The sequence below is a fragment of the Pimephales promelas genome, chromosome 4 (assembly GCF_988280905.1).
Source record: "Pimephales promelas chromosome 4, fPimPro1.hap1.1, whole genome shotgun sequence".
Lineage (NCBI taxonomy): Eukaryota > Metazoa > Chordata > Actinopteri > Cypriniformes > Leuciscidae > Pimephales > Pimephales promelas.
The window spans coordinates 22,732,442-22,750,051 of record NC_142772.1 but is presented as its reverse complement, the minus strand read 5'-3'; the positions used below and the strand labels follow the sequence as shown (position 1 = coordinate 22,750,051).

The 17,610-nt window shown below is 37.2% G+C and overlaps 1 protein-coding gene across 3 annotated transcripts in view; it reads right to left on the bottom strand.

Annotated features, from left to right (window-relative positions):
- Positions 1–17,610, bottom strand: part of mef2cb (myocyte enhancer factor 2cb) — a 69,039-nt gene that overhangs the window by 17,869 nt on the left and 33,560 nt on the right. The gene's annotated exons all lie outside the window — the stretch shown is intronic.

Genomic DNA, 17,610 nt, shown 5'->3' with positions numbered 1-17,610 from the left:
AAAAGATTATAGGGTCAGTGAGATTTTTTTTTTAAAGAAAGAAAGAAAGAAAGAAAGATACATTTCATTAATACATCTACAAACAAACAAAGACACTTTAAATTAAGCTAAAGTATAAAGCTAAAGCAGTAAAGACATTTATAATGTTACAAAATAATTCTATTTCAAACAAATGCTGTTCTTTTGAAAAAAAAAAATATTCATCAAAGAATATTAACTGCTATAGAGCTGGTAAGTCCCACCCCTTCCGCTAACACCTCTGGACCTCTGGGTTCAAAAAATCATCAATGCAAGTGAATGAGAGAAAAGAATTATTTTCTAATCCCGTTTGAATTTTGCAATCAATGTGAACAAATGTTGTCTGTGATTTTTTTAGAGAATTTTTCGTGTAAAGAATGCTACAATTTTCATACGGTTAGACTTTGTGTGAGAACACTTTGTGGACTACAACTCTTCGCTGCTTTCGACGTGTTTGATATACGTCACCACCACTAGCACACAGATCCCGCTAAACATGCCTGTGTCTTTGGTGCACTTCACCGCCTTCTTTCAGAGAGAGGACAAACTAGTTGAGCGTGGTGAAAACCGTGATTTGTGGAGGGAAAATGTGTTATGAGGTGACGTCACATGCAACGTGTAGTCTTTCTCGTTATGTCTATTCCACAACTGCTAGCCAAAGAATCATACAATATACTGTCAAACTCGTTGCATGAGAAATTATATAAAAAATTCACGGACAACATGTTCACATTCATGGCACAATTCAAACAGGATCAGAAAATAATTATCATTCACTTGCATTGATGCTTTTTCAACCTAGAGGTCCACTTGGAGTTTTACGGATGGGCGGGACTTACCAGCTCTATTCAAGAAATACATGTTTCTTGAGCAGCAAATCTGCATATGAGAATGATTTCTGAAGGATCATGTGACACTGAAGACTATAAAGGAATAATGGCTGCTTAAAATTGAGCTTTGCCATCCCAGTAATAAATTAAACATCAAAATATTGTAAAACAGAAAACAATTACTTAAAATTGTAATAATACTTTGAAATATTACTTTTTTGCAATATATATCAAATAAATGGTGAGTATAGGAGACTTCTTTCCCACCAACCCCAATTTTTTTTAACCATAATGTATATGAAGAGTGCAGATGCAAAAGCCTCTAAATGCCATTTGAAATTTTCTTCCTGAATGATGATTTTTATCAAACTTGTATATTTAAGTTCAGTGATTTCACTTAAATAACAATTAATAGGTAATCATCATTGCCATTTAAGTGAAATCACTGAACTTAAATATACAAGCTTGATAAAAATGATCATTCTAGAAGAAAATTTCAAATGGCACTTGGAGGCTTTTGCATCTGAACTCTTCATATGAATTTAATAATAATTTAATCATTTAATCATTTTTAGGCATTTTTTTTTACAAGTTACATTTTATTCGTCACTTGTGGACCACAGTTTGAGAACCACTAGTGTAGAAACGTTAAAAGGTTTATTAACCATGGAATTCAAGCTGACATTTTATATTTTAGAATCTTGTTTGCTTTAGACTATTTGCATAAGGTCAGGTTATTTATATTTATCTAATATAAAATAATCATGCATATTCCTTGTAAGTCAGTGTAAAGGAAGTTGTCGAGAGACAAGATGACACACACAAACACACACACACAGACAGGAAGGACCAACCTAAAATAAAACTGTTAATATTTAACCAGGTCTGGGTATCAAAGAGAAAAATGTCTAAATGTGATTTCAGGAGCAAGGAACAGTCCTACTGCGACTGACCACATGAGAGAGACGCCTATAGACCTGACCAAAATAGATTAACAGAGAGACGCCCAATGAACATAAACGATATTGGGATTATTTTGATATAACCAATAACATTCTGTAGACAAAAATTGTGTGATGATGAAGCTGAAAAGTAGTGCTATGCTTAAGCAAACAAGCTAGTGTAACAGTACAAGAAAGAATTGCGGGCTCTTCTGATATATTAAAGCAGCAGTTTCTCTCTCTGCCACCTGATGGCCACCTTCTTGTAGGAATGAGATCTTCCTCCAGCAATAAACGTCAACCTATGAGCGTATTACTTTTGCATTAACACTAACACATCTTAAATGATTTTACCATCAAGCCATTGTGTTCATTCAATGTAGAGATTCTGCAATCCTGAGAGATACAAAATAAGCTGATATTAGAAAAAATTCTGAGAGAGACATTACGTTTTGTTCAGTTTTTTTTTGTGATAAGAAGAAATAAAAACTTCTGGCACACTACCACATGCCGCACCAGACCCAACCCCCTTCAACTGTCTCGTGACATTATCTGCACAAGGTTCTCGAGGAGTCTGACGTCTCATCAAAGCGGGAGGCGCTCCGCTGGATCAACTGGCTTTAAGTGTGGCGTGGCGGGATATTAGCCACCAGCTAACATATGTGCAGCTTGCGCTCTCACACAGAGTCCTTCTCTGCCTTCATCTGCCTGTCTGAATCAATCACACAAGAATTAATTTACTCTGCTGACGCGAGGGCTTGATGAAGACGGGTTTCTCATCCTCTTTTCTTCGCTATGACACGCTTCTATTAGGTGTTGAGGGAATGTGTGGAGAGCGGCACTGTGAGATGAGAGCTTTTTTTTTTTCTTCCTTTATACATTTTGAGCTTATCAAATGCTTTGATGATGAGTACCAGTCTGGTTGTTTTGTGCGACTGAAATAGAAAATGACAGGTTTTGAGTTTAAGTTATTAAAAAAAGACAAACTAAACAACTTCACAATGCAATATATCTGTGAATTACTGCTCCAGGTGTCCTAATTGTGGTAGTCCAATCAAATTGGTTACTTCAAAAGTGTTTTGGTTTTTTGATAGGATGCCCCCTAACTAGCAGGACTCAGGTATTGCCTCGACACCAGGGTGGGGGAAGATTGCGGTGTTGTCGATCTGCTCAAACTAGGCGCGCTCAACTGCCAAGACGTTTTTTGGGTGCGAGTTATAAAACAGTGAACACAGTGGTGTTGTCGATCTAACGCAACGGAGTGCAAAGAGGCAGAGTAGACTATAGTGTGCTGATGGGAGGCCATGCTGGCTGAGTGAGCGCTCAAGCAGGGATCGGCAGTTTAAGACCCAGCATGAAGTCGCTCTGAACCCCCTGACAGTCCGCAGCTATGCCACTCATTCCAGATATGTGCACCTGTCAGAGTGTCCACACCTGTCACCAGCCCTCGCAGACACACACACACACATGTTCTGCTGTAGGGTGGTAGAGCTAGACAATCACACAGTGTATGCTGAAGATGGTCATAAATGGCTTAACAAACATCCATTCCCCTGAGAGAAACAAAATGTGCTCAGATGTTGCTCTCTCATAGCGCAGGAGGCTTAGTGGATGTCTTAACTGTACTTCTTTGAAGCATCATCTTTTGACACAATAGAGTACAGAGCTATAAAATTAATTATCACAGCTCAGGTAAATTTAATGGGACGTAAATGTGACTTTTGATTGCAGATTTAGTAAATATGAGCATAATTATTATTTTTTTCTCAGTAGAGCAAAATTCTCTATTTGAACTTGTGAGAAATAGAGACATTAAAAATATCTCATAACAAGTGACAAAAATCATATAAACAATGCTTAAAAAACAGGTCATACTAAATAATAAAAATGCATTATTCATACGCAATAAATTCATACTAAATGTATTAATACATTGCATTGAAATGAATTAAAGAGATTTTAGGCTCATTTTTTATCTATAAACTTAGGATACTTTAGGGACAACCAGTGACAACAGATCCATTTGGTTTCTTGGCCTGGGATGCGTTTCCCGAAAGCATCGTTAGCCAACTTTGGTCGCAAGTTGGTCGCAATTTCCATTGAACTCTATTGGTAACGACGGAACTTGCGACCATAGTTGGCTAACGATGCTTTCGGGAAACGCACCCCAGTGTGAGCGAATGAGACACGTTGAGAGAGAAGACACATTACATTACTTGGGTCTCTTTGTCACTTAAGCAAAAGTCTCTATTTGAACTGCATTTAACGCCATTTAGGAGAAACATTTGAAACTTTAAAAAGATCCCATTAGTAATTTTGTTTTCCCATGGGTTTATAATGACTCATAATCACTCCTATGCTCTTCATTTCTAAAAGAGGGGAAAACACACAGCCAATGCAATTGATTTCCCAAGAAGCAACGGCAAAATGAATGCTTCTAGTTTGCCGGTCTAAAAATAAGATACAGTAGACAAACAAACACCCTGTACTTGGACCAAGCAGTGAGAACATTCTGACGTCTTAATAGCTCCGCGAGATGAAAGCTGCATGATCGTCCTTCCAAAACATCGATGAGAAGTAATCAATCTAACAAAGTGGAAAATGGCCAGGCGGTGGTGAGGGAGGGGGCTGATAAAAAGCTAAAATGCACAGAGATAGTCAATATAGAGCTGTGGAGGAGCAGCGCGGCTGGAGGTTTCTGAGAATCAAGAATGGGTGAAGACAAGGAAGGGAAAAGACTAAGAGTGGGAAGGAATGTCTCCTTCAATGGTATGCTCCTAATTAAACTTCTTCATACTTCTCTCCTGGCTCCTTCTGTCAGACCTCCTCTCTGGGCTGAAGCCTAAATAATGGACTGATATCAACTACGGTCTTGCAATTCCAGCTGTAATCAAGCCAGAGAAACTCTAGCTCAAGTAGCCAAAGGATGATTCCCTACTGTCTTCACTACTGATCATTTTACTCTGACCTCTTTTTTAAAATCTGAACAGTGTCCAGTGCTCATTTAGACATCTAGTTAAAACCAGGCCAGATTGATGAGGGATTCTGACCCAGACAGACCTTATGGTTTATTTTTAAGAGGGTTTCTGTTGTGGAATGGAGATGACAGGTTTGCAGGCAAGTCTGGCGAAACTCCCTCATATTCTGCTGGAGACCATGGAGATACAACAGACAAGCTCAATTTATATGATCTGACAACAAAATATGAATGATTAATCTGCTTCCCTTGATTAATTCAACATAACGGTCTATGATATTGGTCCGGTTATTTATCGACGTAATTGTTAATTAACAATTACTGTTTTATCTTTTGACAGAAGCTTCTTAAATTTTGACCAGTTTTAATTACTGTTAAATCAGGAATCTAGATGAGTTTGAGTTGACATTCTCTTGATTTGTCCTTCCGTGGAATTGTAATGATTTTGATGAAATGTAAACAGAAATTTCTCAAATGACAACAATCCTGAATAATAATTGAGAAAAATAATTAGTTATCACATGTCTGTGTCCCTGCCACAAAGATTCAAATAACGTGCACTGACAATCAAAGTTTGCAGGTCCTAGCAGAATAGTTACATTCATTTTCATTAGCTCACATTAGCGGTTTACAAAAAAAAAAAAGACATAATTTCACTCAGGGCTCTATTTTGGCAGCTCAGTGACTCTCCTTGCTCAGCACATGTACTAGTGTTTTTTTCCACTTCTTTCTCTCTTATATAAATCCACTATAACACCACTAACTCCAAGGTGGCCCCATTAGGCCAACAGAGATGACATCATGCACCTCAACGGTCATGCCTCCACCATGTGTGTGCTGCGATTAAGTTGGAGTTAATTATTGCGCACAATCATACACGCCTCTTGCTTCAACAGAGTGGATGGAGGTCAGAGAAAGCTCAGTGACAGAAACGCACTCAATCTAAAAGCGCTCTGCAGATGGCCTCACTGAAAACCCTGTGCTTTAAAATGGTACTTTTTGGGGGGAGGTTACAGTATCCTGCTCCCGTTGAACATGAGAGTGCAGAAGTTTAGGAAGAGAGCCAGTCTGTCTTGACCTTATTGGAAGCATATGGCTGTAGAGAAAGCAGGAAAGCCACTGTTTAATTAAGTGTGGTTTGAACATGCTAGGACAGTGTTGTATGACATGAATGCAGATGACAAAGTATGTGGCCTCCATATGTGTCTGTGTCTCTGTTACCCCTTTTCCACCAAAAAAGAACTGGTTCGGAACTGGTTCAAAGTTGGTTCGGAGTTGGTTCAACTTTGCGAACCCGTTCAGAACCACTTTGTTTTTCCACTGACTAGCGCCCACGGAACGACGTCGTTACGTCACAGTGTACGTCGCCATACGTCTTAGCTAGAAACGTTTGCAAGTACGACATTACTTTGGGATTATCTTTAACTCGTGTACCAAGAAGGCTTTAAAAACAACTGAAATATGTAAGTCTTTTAATCTTTTCGTTTGATATGTAATCTTTTCTGATTAGTTATGTACCCGTGTCTTGTGTCTTTCTTTCCATTTATTTGTTCTATATTGTGACTGTTTTCTTCTTTGCTTATAATGTTTTCAATAAAAAATAAAAAAAAATAGAAACGCTTGCGCCAACTTCAAGCATAACAATTACAAAGGCGGACTCCATCGTGTTTCTGCAAATGTTTCTCTTGGCTTTACGATCCTATATTATGATCAGAAAAGATGTTTAGAACACATCTAAACCCGCCCCAGCCCCCGACGTAAGCATGACGTGGTAAAAGAACGGTTCTAGTCCAGCAAAGAGTTGGTGCCGGTTTGGAACCAGTTTTCCCGGCCGAGAACCGGTTCTTTGGCTGTCCAAACACAAAGAACTGGTTCGCGCGCAGGCACTGAATCCGGCTCTCAAAATGCTTTGATGGAAAAGGGGCTTGTGTGCATGTGTACATAATGGTAGTGTGAGGTGTTGCATCACAGAAGACCATACTTCTTTGAACTACCCATCATGCTCTTCATCCTTTGGAAGTGGGCACCTCTTAACTCCTAAAAACAAGCTACTTTACTGTAATTTTCTTACTTTGAGCCCTTCTCCCTCTACACTAAATTCACGCATCAAAGAGACAAACTAAATGCCTGCCATTTTATGGCTGATATGGATATTAATAACAGAGGTCATATCAGACTTGTTTTTGTCCACGTGAGGTTACCGAAAAATGTTGCACCAAAAATACTATCAACTACTACCATTCAAACCTTTTTATTTTCTATTGTTTATATACCTTTTAGCGGGGGTGGATACAATTGATTAAAAGTGACATTTATAATCTTACAAAATATTTCTATTTCAAATAAATATTATTCTTTTGAACTTCATATATATATATATATATATATATATATATATAAAAACTGATCAAGATTTTTGCAAATATAAGCAGCACAGCTGTTTTCAACATGGATGATAAATGTTCTTTGAGCAGCAAATCAGCATATTAGAATGATTTCTGAAGGATTATGAGACTATGATGACTGAAGTAATGATGCTGAATTCAGCTTTGTCAATGTTTCAGATTATTATTATTTTGAATCAAATAAATTCAGCCTAGGTGAGCATAAGAGAGTAAAACAATATTTTAACATTTACTATACATCTTCAGATGTATTCATTGGTTTGACCTGATTTGCAAAACGAACAAGCTGTCTATTTTCAAATTGGGAAGTTTTCCATTCTAAAAGTTACCGTATGTTTTCCTGACACAATGAACTCTTTTACCTCAACCGATCAAGGAAAATTTGATTTCTCATGATTACAGAAGGTAATGGATAAGTAATATCATACCGTGTGCATCTAATTACATCCAGGAATGGATGAACATAGGGAAAATTCACTTAAAATGTTCTATAGTTAGGCATTTCTAAAATGAAAGCTATTCCCATAACACAGGCATTAAGTGAAGTACTTCACAGAGAGAAAGACAATAGCTATCAAGCCATTTTCAAGAGTACAGCTGTTACTCAAAGAAACATTATTCTTAACCACTGTACAGAATAGGCTTGTGTCTTTATTTACTACCTTTACAATAATGCGATACTCTGTTGAACATTTGTGGCATGTTTTTCAGATTCGGGTATATGACCGTAAAGCGTATCATCTCATATGCTCTCCCCATGGCTATTACAGACAAACAAGTCATTCATATGACCTAATGGAGCATCCCATACATGCACACAATGACACTCAGTCTAGCTAAATAAAGGGGTGCTTATACCATGGCCATCTTTCCATTTGAAACACGCTGGTTATGTCTTTATGTCTTATTTTATTTCTAGAGAGACAGAAGGACACCTATCACACGCACACACATTGAAAGGGCTGTGATTCTTTTTTTGGATGCAATGAGCTATAATCACACTTTTGCGTGCACGCGCGCACACACACACACACACGCACACACACACACACACACACGCACACACACACACACACACGCATCAGTTATCAGCCTTTGTCTGTAGGGGTTCTTATCATGCAGCTGCATTACAGGAAGGGGCAGAGGGTTTTTGAGGAACAATGCACAGGCACCTGACCTCTCTGGCATGACCTTGTGTTTCCACACCCTTCGGGCCCTGTGTGAGGGAACACTGCCATCTACACCCATATACAGAAATAGATTGCTAATTTTCCACTGACAGTAAGAGGGACAGCCAGACAGGACAGCCTTGTTTCTTATATCTTAAGTGCTGATGTCATGTGCTATGCTGATTTAAGGTCAGTCTACGAGTTTCATGCTGATGAATAGAGCCGATCTTTCATCTTACGTATCAGTTACATTTATTTTATTTTTTTTTTACTTGCAACTGGGTGTTATTGCAGAGGCATTATATTCCACCTAATTTGTATTATTTTTTTATATTTTATAATTATTATATATATATATATATATATATATATATATATTAAATATTATCACATATATATATATATATATATATATATATATATATATGACATTATATTAACTAGGCCTACATGAAATATGTGTACTTTTGAAAATGCCTTTGTTAGTCTGCAGTACCATTAAAAAATAAATTAATGAAAAACATAACTCTAATACGAGTTAGTTCACATATAGGTGCAACATTACTTAGTCAACAGAGTGTTTGTTTAAAGGGGACAGTCAAAATAAAGTACAACTGATAACTATAACTACGTATATAACTCAGCGTCCACACCAAAACGCGATAATGTAATGTTTATTATAAGCGCACATAGCAATTTTATCGTCTGACACTTTAAGATCTTTATAGCAGCATAGAATCTAATTGGCTGTAAATGTTTTTTTATTGTTCATTAGCTTTTAAAAAAAAAAAAAAAAACGTTCTGAATGCGATTCCAATGATATTGAAACTCTACGTCGTTATCATTATAGTTGTGGTGTGGACTTACCAATAATTATAGAATAATACATATTGTTTAAACTTCATTGATATTGCTATTGTTATGGTTATTGTTCTCGGTGTGAAAGGGCCATTTTACTTAAAAATTCTTATTCTCTTTTAGTTATAATCTCATAACCTAAAATTGTTCATATAAATTAATAAAAAAATTAATCTACAATCCTGTTTCTGTAAATATCAATATATTGTGTGCATGCACTATTCAGTGTCTGTGACATTGAATCACTGCAGAAGCCATTCAGATCCGTTAAACTAGCCATAAAAAACCCTTTAGAGTCTTTATAAATAAATGAATAATAACAGCTTTTATCCCCTAGATCAAATGTTTAGTGGCACCCCCAGGTCTGGCGGTGGAGGGGAGGAACGCAGTCCAAAGGCAGCGGTTCACTAGAGTCCTCCACACAAGCTGTTGAATGAATAGAGTCTTGCTTACTCACCCTGCCTCTCCACGCCTATTCTTCTCCATTTGCTTTGCCAGCGTAATAAGCCAAGTGCTAAATTTAGCAACACAGTACACTATTTTTAGACCACTACCATTTTTTGAGACATTTATTAGGGGAAGGATGCTAAAAAAAACTCATGCATGCACACACACACAGACCCACATCACACACACACACACAAACAGAGGGAGGAAGGGGGAAAGGGAGGGGGCTCCTAATTTGGACACATCTGAAATACACTCATTTTAAAAGTGTTGCCGTAGACGCTTTGCAGCTGTTTCCAATCAGAGGGAAGTGTAGAGGAAAACACGAGAGATTTAGACGGATTAAAAGAGAGAAAAAGAGGCAGAACAAATGCTTTTCTCGTCGACGTACATCTGCCATGTGGAAGAAGTTCAACAAGTTGTTCTAAGGCTGTGGGGTCAACATGCTCTGGACCGCTGCTGCTTCACGCTGAATGAGCGATGAGATCTGCTTTGAAGGCTAGGCAGACGTCTCACACGCATGTCACATTTTACAGCAGGGATGGGCAACTTCAGTCCTGGAGGGCCATTGTCCTGAACAAGCTAATCAAGGTCTCCAGGATTACTAGAAAATTGCAGGCAGGTGATTTTTAGGCCCGTTTACACAGAGGGAAAACTCCGATATTTCTCTGCGGTTTGGCCTCTCATTTACACGAAAACCCAGTTTTTATCACAGAAAACGATTATTTCTAAAAACTCCGGCCAAAGTGGAGATTTCTGAAAATGCCGGTTATGTGTTGTCGTGTCAACTGGGAGAAACGGCGTTTTAGGTTCTCTCTTGTCGATTCTGAGGATTCTGATTGGCTTGCATGGCTTTATCCTTCTCCCTACACTGCCGCCCATAGGATTGGCATAGATATGATGGTGCTCAACAGAATATTTATGTGGGTGTGTGCATGATGTTATTATTTAAAACGGAGAGGGGAAAAATATTTGTTTCTCTAAATACCCGGCTTTGTGTGAACGTGGCCTTAAACTCTGTAGGACAGTGGCCCTCCAGGACTAAAGTTGCCCATCCCTGTTTTACAGTTATTTTTCATATTGTCAAGGAACCGTGGAAAATATATTCTGCTTTGTTATTATGCAAAGGCTTCCATATCTCACAGCCAACAGGAAGTCAAATCTTTTAGTGAAATATTACTATAATTTTAAATAACTGGTTTCTATTTGAATTGGTTTAAAAATGTAATTTATTCCCGTGATGGCACAGGAATGTGCCTTCAGTGTCATATGATCCTTCAGAAATCAATCTGCTGATTTGTTGCTCAAGGAACATTTCTTATTGGTATCAATGTTGAAAACAGTTGTGATGCTTAATATTATTGTGGAAACCGTGATAGTTTTTTTTCAAGATTATTTGATGAATAAACAGTTCAAAAGAGCAACATTTAGTTGAAATAGAAATATTTTGTAACATTATACATAAATTACAATATTTACCTATTTTTTATACAGCATGAAGTAGTATAATGCATTATACTTTATAACTGATACCAAAAAAAAAAAACGACTACAACAAAAAAAACTCACTAAAATGTTGCGTATGCACTTTTGCAATATCTCAGTGCTATGTCTTATTGAGTGATCCAGGAGTGATTCACTATACCCTCCTCCTCATTCATTTATAACAATATAGTAAGAATAAATAATAAAAGACTGCCTGTTTTCCCATTCATTTTTTGTAAAAAAAAATTGTATAGGGTCACCAAAGACCCGAGGTAAATAACAGTGTATGTGTATATTTTATTTTCTGCACAACAATAATTCAATATTTGATGACTGAATAAGAGCAATGTCTGATACAAAATGATGAAGTGACATTTCACTCATAGTTACTGGAGGCAGAAAACAAAAGAATAGGAAGTATCTTCAGCAAAACTTGAAATTCCAGTCAGATCGAGCTCAATCGGATCGATTAAGGTGTTTACATGAAGGTTTTTCAGTCCGATTGAGCCGTCAATCCGATTATAAGGGTCCATGTAAACGCAGATACTGTCACTTGATGGTGGATGTGGTGAAGTAGCTGAGAGTAATATCAAATAATCAATCAAATACTGATTTTGAAGATGTTGAAAATTATAGTTTTTAAGAATATGTTTCAGATCACGAATATGAGCCCGATTCTGAATGTACTGCGAAATGAGCTCTGATGAGGACAATGGTATAAAACATCTGTTCAAACTGAACACTTCTAAGCTTCAAAAAGTAACACAATATGCTTTTTTATTCTTCTGTAATTGTTACTCTAATATCAAGATAGTATTATATTATCTTATCAGGTAGAGGTCCATCCGCGTTAGATATAGATGAGGGCGCTAAAGAGCCGGGTATTTTTAAATGATTGGCGAAACATTCATGGGTTTAAAGGTTAATCGACAACAATCTAGTTTAACGAGAAGAAGTGCACTGAAGTAGTGCTTCACTTAATATTTAAATTACGTCATTGGAAAACCATGCCTTTCTATGAAAATTAGCCTCATCATAGATGTCTTACAACCAGTTGTAAGGTCGGCGTAGTATAACTGTTCAAGCAATCAAGTGTATCCATACTCTAAGAATAATAACGCCTCCCTTTATACTAGGCTTTGCATCCTCTTTGTGATGCTCATTGTTCATCTACACTCCACCTCAGTTGACTTGTCTATGTCACAAGGTTTATTTGCTTAACTGGACAACACCTCTTCTGAGTTTAATCAAAAAATCTGGCAAAAACATTGAGCTTGAACATCACTCGGTTAAATTAGCATAAACTTATTGACCCTTTGCGTCAGCCAATAGTATGCGTGTGCGCTGTGGTAGATTATGGTGGTACACAAATATTTCCCTCAATCAGATGTATGTTTGTCTGTAAGAGGACACAGTTATGTGAGTGTTTTATGTCATAGCGGGCCTTTTGTAAGTTAAATAGATGGTCATTGAGCCTCGGCAGTGAGAGAAAACCGCCGTAGGCCAATGTTCTCTCTGATCTCTGATTACTCAAACTAGTAAGAAAGAAAGTCTTTTCAAAAAACAACTGAGGGAATGTTCTAGCGGAGAGCTTGCTAATGTGCTAAGTCCTTACGAGGAAAATATCTTTTAATTAACTCTTTACTGCCACTTTGAAAAGCAACGCAAATGAAATTCAGTTAATTAGTGTACCATGTCCACATCAAGCATTCTCCAAGACGTTTAATGAACCTGTGTTTATCTTCATTTATTTTCCCCACTTCTCCTTCTGCTTTAAACAGATGTAAGTTGAGAGAAGCCTGACGCCTGCAACCCTTTTTACACATCTCAGCACACAGCAACACATGAGGGTGAAACATCGTGAGGGAGCTTTGTGGAATCTCATTAACCAAGCAGGTAGTCATTAACAGTGTGACCTTTGGAAATAATCACCAGCCTCCCTCCTTGTCGTTCTCTCAGTTTGTCTCCCGCCGCTTGCAGCTAAACGCGCTCCTTTCTGTCGCCGATTCATTTAGAAGTTGTAGAGGTGAGGGAAGAGAGAAGATTAAAAGGTTGATGTTCAGATAAAGCTAATCTACGGTGGGAGGAGCTTGGCAAACTCTCTCTCAAGTGTTTGTGTAATGTTCACACGACCGCTCCATGTGATGACGTGAGTGTTGACATGAGTAAGGCATGCAGCCACAACGTGCTTCCTTTCATGTTAATCTCACTCTTTTTTTAATACTGTTAAAACTGTTCTGAAGTAATAATAATAAAAACAATTCGAATAATGCTCATTAATTAAAATTAGACTTATAATTTTCCTTATTAATTTGCCATATATATATATATATAGAATTAATAAAATAATTGACTAATTTGATATATTTTTTATAATAAAATGTTGTTTAAAACTATATATGTTATATATTATATAAAGTATTTAATTATAATTTTATGTTATTCGTAAGTTTTTATCATTTGTAATAGAAATGTTACATTTAAACAGTATTTATATATTTTTTTATTTTTTTATTTTATTTTATCATATTTTACATTATTCATTAATTTATTGATTTCATTCAATGGCCAATAAAGTAAAACAGTTTGATGAGAATCAATACAACTGATCTGTCATTGGTTGCACCAAAATCAAAACCAGCGGTAATGCCGCCTTCACCTCAGAATTATTGCAAATACGAGTTTCCTACTTAAAAATTGGCCATATGAACACCCTCTCAAGTCATATTTAGCGCTGGGAAGCTCAGGAATAATTTTGATACCCAAGTTCTGGAGTTGGACGTGCCATAAACTTTAAAAACGATTCCTGATATTCTTTATTAATTTCTTCCACAACAGCGACATCGCCTTGTCTTTTCAGGAAAGTTATGCATATTACATATAAGAAAAATCATTTGAAGCATATTCTATGTTTTATACACACCTTAAATAGCTTGTATTTGACCAGAATTGCAGAATCATCAACAAGCTGACTATCTAACATGGTGAATATTTATATGGTTATGAAAAGTGTAGTGAAAATATAGGAAACCAAATCAAATCAAAGCAAACTTACTGTAAAAAAAAACAAAAAAAAAACACTATGAATGTAATGTACATTATTATAAGTTTTATTATAAGTAAAATTATAAATATTATTTTCAGAAATAAAAATGAAATGAAATAAAAAAAATATATATTTGCAGATCAATACCCAATAGGTAAATGCCTACACTTATCTTTCTTATTAGAGCTGAAGAATGACTAAAACTTTTTTACATTTAAAGTACTTTAAAAATGAATTACCTTTGTACTTTACTAAGGTAATTTTGAAAATGAATAGGCCTAATTATATTTACTGGAGTAATATTTTATTGTGGTATCTGTACTTTTACTCAACTACTTGATTTGTGTACTTCATCGCCACTCCACAGCTAAAATATGGATTATTGTAGTAAATACTGTGTATGACTGTTCATTAGTAGTTATTTTAACCATAATTAATAGTAGTTCTTCAGGAAGTATGACAGAATGAACTAGTTATTGATTACTCCAATAAAATAGGCAAGAATAGAGTTGGGATAATATCTGCACAGTGGCGCAAAGAGACTCGCGACAGGCACTCTGATCCAAAGATTGTTGGTTTGGGTCCCGAGTAGGACAACTTAATTGGGGGCAGTCGTGGTTTAACAGGTAACCGAGTTCAATTGTCTATGCTGGGAAAACTTGTCCTGGCTCAGTGCATTATGGGAAATAAGTTTCTACTCACCTGCTAAATAAATGCTGCATTGTTTTTTTTTGTCCCCCACCCCCCTGCTAATCTAAAACTAGATAATTTGACCTTACACAAAAACTCGTAATTTGTTCTTTCTTCACGACTTAAGGTGTAATTATCTGGACCTTCCCACCTTTCGTCTAGCCTCAGATGTTAAAACGTAGGAGACTTTTAATGAGTTGTGGTGTGAAAGCTAATCACGGTAAGAAAAAGGTGCTTCGACTGAGGTCTATTGGCCAATGTTCTATTACATTACAAAAAGCTCAGTTGTTTCATTTATAAATCTATCACCATTCTATCTTGTGATATAATTAATGAAATCAGATCATTTTGACAAACATTTTTTAAAAACCAATCTGAGAACATTTTCCTCTCTTGCAAATTAAATATTCTTTCATGTCTCTATTCTCATGTTTACATTATTAATTACTGTACGCCAATGCCGTTTTGAGAAAGGCACGTCCGCACACATGAATGAAATAATGGCCTGACCTACGAAAACAGAGATAAAAATGGGGCGAAAACGGAAGACATAAGCGGAAAGGAAGAGCCAGGGATAGTAGAGTAGGGTAGAAGAGCCTCTAGCCTCTCATAAATAGAGCTAAAGAGGCTGGACGAGCCTCTCACTGCCTCTCTCCCAACAACGCTAATTATCAACCAAAGACATGCTAATTACATGGAGCTTTATTGCTAATGTAGCGGGCTGCTCTTCAAGACGCCCACACGCTGCGCCCGGCTCCCCTGCCTCTCCTTATCCTCCCACTGCACCCCACAGGCACTCCAGGCAAAGACAGGAAAGATTGCTCGGATTTGTGTGTTTTATATGAGTGTGTGTGTTTTTCGTTTATTTTAACAATGCCAAATCTATGTGCGTACAGCACACGTTTGAGACCGTCCAAAGCCTATATGTGTATCACACACGCAAAATCTCACACACTCTACAGCTTAAAGCTGAACTATGGCACTGACACCCCTATGCCGAGTTCCCCCTCCGGCCCACCCCAAGACCTCGTCCCCATCCTGCCATCACAACAGGAAGTCTGCTTTGTTCCTCTTTACCTCCTACCGCCCACATCCCCTGGCCGTGATGTAACCTAGCAGCAGAAAAACGGGGCCCTGCAGGAGCTCGACGCTTCAGCGTCGACAAATCCAGTTAGGGCGGCATTTTAGCCACCTTCAAAATCGATTTCTCAAACACGAAATCTGGCAAAGTGGAAAGAAACTCCACTAAAGCTGTTGCTTGGTGATGGGAGCAGATTGACTCGCTATGCTCTTTTTTTATTTCCTTTCCACTTCAGTGTTGGCGTGTGCTGATTCTTTAGTGTGCTTAATATTTCTGTCTTCACATGGCAAAGCAAACCGTGACACACAGGACCGCTAAAGCGATAGTTCAGCCAAAAATTAATATTTTGTCATCACTTACAAGATGTCCCAAACCTGTATGAGTTTCGTTCTTCTGTTGAACACAAAGAAGATATTTTGGAGAATGTTACTAATCAAACAGTTGACAGTCGCCATTGACTTCCATATAGTGAGCAAGACCGTCAACTGTCTGGTTACCAACATTCTTTAAGATATCTTATTTTACGTTAAACAGAAGAACGAAACTCATACAGGTTTAAATAGAGAGCCTAAGTCACTCCCCTTCTGTTCACCATGGGACCTTATTTCGGAACAATATTGTATGGTAGTCAATGGCGAGAGACAACAAATATTTTGATCTGGTTTGAATTGTGCCATGAATTACACATATGATGTTATCATATGTGATTTAAAGTAAGGAAAGTCGCAGTTTGATGTAAAATCGTTGAGGTTTGTGAATACGTATTACAAAGACTACAAACCCCAAAGGCGTACATTTTCTCTCAATGAATGAAGCTAACTTTACTGAGGCTAATGTCTGTCATTGTTTCTATAGTCTTACGTTATAATCGTAACGTCATGCCTGAGTGTTTTGTACCAGACTGCACACATGAGCAGCGGATCTTGCTCGTTGTTTCGCTTCCCGGAAGATGTAGTTCATTGAGCGATTTTCACATAAAACTAAATGTTACTCTTCTGTTTTATGACAAACTGCAACTGTTTTTTTTTTTTTTTTGACAAACTGCTTTTGACTTTCAGAATTGTCTTTTAAATTTACAAACATCAAATGTGTAATTCAGGGCACAGTTCAGACGGAATAAAAAGATAAGTTGTCTCTCGCCATTGACTGCCACAAAATAAGGTCCCATGTGCCGGAAGCGGAGGGGTGGGACTTAGGCTCTCTATTATGACATGATTTTCATTTTTGGGTGAACTATCCCTTTGTGTAGCACTTTGCAGTTGTTTTACAAGGTTTCAAAAAGTTAAGCATATTTTTTAAATCTCAGAAGTCAATAATAAAGAAATTTCAGGTCTAAAAGACTAAACTAAACTAAACAAGGTTTTGTAAAAATTGTGATAATGACTCGTTATAGTCTTGAAAGCATGATGTTTTAATTTGTAATGCATTGTAATATTTTTCCTTTAGAGCTTATATTTAATTTTAAATTATAATATGACATATACTAAGGCCGTGTGTCCACCAAAGCATTTTTAGCCAGCTGAAAACGCTAGACGCTCTGCTGAGGATGCCGTGCTTTGGGCGCTTGAGAGTGTTTTGGCAGCGCCACGTTATTTCCGTTGAGACGTTTCGTTGCTATGATACAGAATATCTGGAGCAGTTTGAATGTTGTGACAGTTGGTCG